This window comes from Urocitellus parryii, chromosome 10, assembly GCF_045843805.1.
Source record: "Urocitellus parryii isolate mUroPar1 chromosome 10, mUroPar1.hap1, whole genome shotgun sequence".
Classification (NCBI taxonomy): domain Eukaryota; kingdom Metazoa; phylum Chordata; class Mammalia; order Rodentia; family Sciuridae; genus Urocitellus; species Urocitellus parryii.
Genome location: NC_135540.1, coordinates 44,526,030 through 44,531,147, shown reverse-complemented (window position 1 = coordinate 44,531,147; position 5,118 = coordinate 44,526,030). Strand labels below are relative to the sequence as shown.

At 37.4% G+C, this 5,118-nt stretch overlaps 1 pseudogene; it reads right to left on the bottom strand.

Moving 5' to 3' along the window:
- Positions 1-362: 362 nt before the first annotated feature.
- On the bottom strand, positions 363-1,544 carry LOC113192031 (poly(rC)-binding protein 2 pseudogene; annotated as a pseudogene).
- Between the last annotated feature and the right edge of the window lie 3,574 nt (positions 1,545-5,118).

Genomic DNA, 5,118 nt, shown 5'->3' with positions numbered 1-5,118 from the left:
TTTGGTAAGGGATATAATGCACAAAAGCAACAGGAAGAAAACAGGAATAAACCCCATATGAATCACTTGGCAGGCAGTTTCCATTAACAAGGAAAAAGCTCCCGTCCATCTTTTAATTTTTTTTGAAAAATTCCTAACATCACAAAAGTAAACTGAATTGTATTAATCTTCCACTTTTACATTTTCTTAATAAGCAGAAAAAAAAATCAGGAGTCAACAAAACAAAACAAAAACATGGAGATACTTACAAAACTAAATATGGATTTCAGCATTAACAGCTGAACAAAAAAGGGACTAAATTCTTTAATTAAAAAAATTACATGTGGATGATAAAGTATAGAAACTGAAAATTTGCAAACTATTTAAAACCTGGAATCACTGACTGACTGAAGACTCCTCAGATGGATCATGGGTGGTAGTGAACAGCAGAACAAAATTATGCATGAATCTGTATTGCTCTCTCTGATTCCCATGCCACCCACCTTTGATATGAGCCTGATGTTGATTAGAGATTGAGCCAACCCAATGCTGGCAGCAGATCCAGTGATGGTAATCTACCTATCAGTACCTCCTTCCACTGTAATTTGACCTGCACCCCAAACACCGGATGGATCACATTGATTTTGGCACCTTAATGCTCAATGAGACAGCCAGTCAAATCATCTGGAAAGGTGACTTCTTGAGAAATAGTCTGAGCAGATGCATCCAAATCCCAATAGCCTCTCAACTCTTGAGAGCTGAATTCAATGTCACTGAATGTATTGTTGCCACATGCCACAGGAAAATCAGTCTATTGCATTCCCAACTGGATGTGGAGGGTCATACTGTTCCTTGAATGGTGTAGGCCTCCTAAGATGTTCCTCCAAGTCAGGGTTGAGAAACATGGATGGAGGGATATGGGGAAGCTCCTCCCTGTCACTGCCTGTGCTGTACCCGTCCTGAGTCCTGATCACTTGTAAAGATGACTGGAGAACTTAAAAGACTTGGAATGGTCACACCCTTCATGGAGGACACCAGCATGACCACTCCCATCTGTTTGACACACTCAGTGATTAATTGTGGAATGCAGCAACAGAGACAGCCCACTCAGTTGCATTGGGGAGCATATTCCCTGCCACCTGGACTTGAGCTTCTGGACTCTCTCCTATTTCCTTGACCTTGCAACCACCTTTTCCAATGAGGGAACCACCTTGACTAAGAGGGACCACTAGGCTCAGAATGATCAGTGTTCCACTGACAGCTGTGCTATTTGTCATGGAGTTGATGATGTCCTTTTCCAGTTTGTCAACAATAGTAAATCAAAGTCTTTGAAGATGGGATCAGTGGGTCCAACCAAAGTGATAATTCTTTCAGGACAATTCTCTTCTTAGATGTTGACACAGACACCACTCTCCTTGAACATCATGTTAACTGACTCTTTTTTTTCCCCCAATGATACTGCCAACTTCATTTTCATGCATGAATAGCCAAATGGTGAGGATGACATTTAATCTGCCTTTAACCACTCCTATGCCCATGTTGAACAGTGTTATGGGGAGGTGGACTTTGAGTGATCAGGTCTTTGGTCATTGATTGGGGTGAATGTTAAAAACTGCAGGCAGAAGTTGATTGAGGGGAAAAAAAGGGAGTCAGAAGGAAGGAGAAGAAAACATCTGTGGGTAGGTGAAAGAGGAAGGAAAGAAAGGAGAAAAAGAGACCTCAATGTGGGTGGAGGATGGCATAAGTCAGGCAGGCAGGAAAGAACTCATGCTCCAGCTGCTCCAATTACTGCCTCTGCCGGTCTCTGCTTAAGTATTTTAAGTTCGACATTTATTATTGAATACCATATGCCAACTGATGAGATACAAGTATAGATGAAGACATTCTTTGTGTTTAAGAATCTAATATCTATGAAGAGTGATTCCTATTAACAAATACTATGCTAACAATAATATCAAGCATCTACTATTTGTGAGGTATGGTTCTTCCAGCAACCCTGCAACATAGATATTACATTTAATCAGTAAGGAAACTAATTTGTCCAAATCTACTATATTAATAATATAGCAGCAGAAGAATTTAATTCAGTTTGGTTTAGTTCCAAATCTTGTATTATTTCCTTTAATCCACATTCCTCTTGATAAGCCTCAAAACTTAATGGACTTAAAAACAGTAAAATTTATTATCTTGAGTTCTCATGGGTCAGGGATCTGGAAGTGGTTTTGCTGGGTCCTCATTCTGGTCCTTCACAGACTACAAGAGAGTGGACTCGAGCTGTGGCCTTCTCAAGGCTTCACTGGAGGGAGGTCAACTTCAGGCTCACCCCTGTGGTGTTAACACAGTTCAGTTCTTCTTGGATTGTTGGGTTGAGGATGTTGTTCCACAGAGTCCTACCTTAGTTCTTTTTCTCCTGCACCTCTCCATTGAGCATTTCACAGTATAATGGATTTCTTCATCAAAATGAGCAAATGAGAGAGAAAGCAAGACTGAGCAATAGGGAAGTTGGAGCCTTTTTGTAACTAATGTTAGACCTGATGTTCCATTGCTTTAGCTGTTTTATCTTATTCATTAGAAACAAAGAACTAGGTTCAGCTCACACCCAAAGGGAGGAAATTACATTAGAATACCAATACTAAGAATCAGGCATCATGTAGAAACACTTTAGATGCAGTTTACCAAAGGAAAATACAAAATATGATAATGACTCAGATGAGAAGTCAGTAAATCTGTTGGAGTGAGAAGCATTGAAAATAAACAGTACCTAAATTGTAGGCTGAAGATTATATAGAAGTTAATAAGTAATTTTGTTTTAAGAATTTATTTTTTGTCTGGCAAGGAGATAGAAGTAAAACATAAGATAGGAGGGGAAAGTCACTCTTGGAACCTTGAACAATATGAGAAAACGTGTTGAGTCACAGCCATGGAGGCAAAGTTGGATTTGAAATTGCAGAACCACAGACATTAGAATATGGAGAGGATGTTAATCTACTTGAATAGTTGATGAAAAATATGATACTGTTCTCAGAAGGAAAGTGTACATAAATACATTTGCTGATTTTCTGAGATTCTCTATGGACTCCATTTTAAAACAAAAATCTTGTAGTTAATTAAGCCTGCAGAAAATTTTGAAGACTAAGTAATTAGAATTTTATGCACAAAGTGGTGATCGGTTTCCAAAAAACTTCAAGGAGGAGAGTCATTAACAATGAATGCAATAACACTAACTGATTAGGGCAAAAGGATCCATATATGAAGCTATTATAGTAACCAAGACAATAAGATAAAAAGATCTGAACAGGGCAAGGGATTGGGAGAGATATAGCTGATCACTTAGAGGTATAAGAAATTGAATTTGCTTAGTTAATATAGAAAGAAATGACTAGCTTTCTAGTTTTAGAAAGATATTTTTAGAGATATAATACAAGGGGGATAAGAAGACAAAATTTACCAACATATTGTGTGTGTACAATATTGTTAGAAATAAAATAATAAAAGTAATATCGATAAAAATAATCTTATATTAAGTATTTACAAGTCACTAGGTACTACATTTGCTTGCAATAAAAATGGAACTCATGCACTATAATGGTACCTATAGGAAATTAAAATAGACAGGAACTGTTGACCATAGAAATTAGAAATAAAAATGCTGAGCTGTTCATTAGCTCTATTAGAATACTGTAGTCTAAATTAATTAATGGAATTGCACTTCTTTATGTAATTAATGAGGTTTGAGCCAGAAAGTGCTTCTCACTCTGCTATAACTCTGACAGTCCATTGAATTACATACACCAAAGAATATTCCAACTCACCTTTGGCTCATGGTCATTCCCCATATTTCATTATTTGCTTCTTGTTCTTCCTTTTCCTATCCTCTTGAGAAGCCCTGCATTAGCTATGGTAATGTAAATATGAATTGATTTCTTTCTCTTGGTGATGATAAACAGGTGATATTTTGAAAATCATGGCCAGGGGAATGACTAGAAAGATCCAAGTTTTGGAAAGCAATTGCATGTCCTTCTGTTCTCCAGCCACTTCCTTTACCACTGCAGATTTAGAGGCTATAATTTAGAGAGCAGTACTTTGGCCCGTATAGAAGCATGTCACTGTGACAAAATGCCTTATGAATTCTGATGTTCTCTTATTTGAACTTTGGCCTGATGATGACTTCAATTTAATTCACTAAGAATATTAAGGCCATTTGGCTGAACTATCAACAATAAAACTTATGTTTACAGAGTTGTTGTGTTGGAATACAGGAATGAACTTAACATATTTATTAGCTATGACCACCCTCTTCCAGACTATAAACCTAGTAAGAGGTCATAAGAGTACATAAACAACATGAAAAAGTTATAATGATAATATTTTTATTATGAAGTATTATGGAGGTCTAGAAAATAAAGAGACATAATCCTTGTCATTAGGAATCAAAAGAGTCTCATTTAGCTCGGTTTGGTGGCACACACTTATAATCACAGCAGCTTGGGAGGCTGAGGCAGGAGGATCTAGAGTTCAAAGCCAGCCTCAGCAAAAGAGAGGAGCTAAGCAACTCAATGAGACCCTGCCTCTAATAAAACGCACAATGGGGCTGGAGATGTGGCCTAGTGGTCTGGTGCCCCTGAACTCAATCCCCAGTATTCCTCCCCACAAAAGAATCCACATTTAAAAATTGGCATCTGAGGTAGCCTATGAGTGGTAGGATTGGGAGGTAGAGATAGAACAGAAAAAAATAGGAGAAAACATAATCATAGAACTTTTCACTAAGTTCCAAGGCAATTCATTGGAGAAATGTCAGTCTTTTCAATAAATGATACTGGAACAACTGTATAACCATAATCAAAAATAAAGATAAAAAACCAGGAAATGGGTCTCAACATATATTTCATACCTCTTACAGAAAGTGAAAATGGAAGTCTAATGTAAAATATAAGTGAAAATGGAAGTCTAATGTAAAATATAAAATTCTATTCTGGTATCTGGTAGCCCATGCCTGTAATCCCAGCAGCTTGGAAAGCTGAGGCAAAAGGACTGCAAGTTCAAAGTCTTTAACAATTTAGCAAGAGTCTGACACACTTAGTAAGACTTTGTCTCAAAATAAAAAATAAGAAGGAGTGGGGATGTGGCTCCATGGTTATT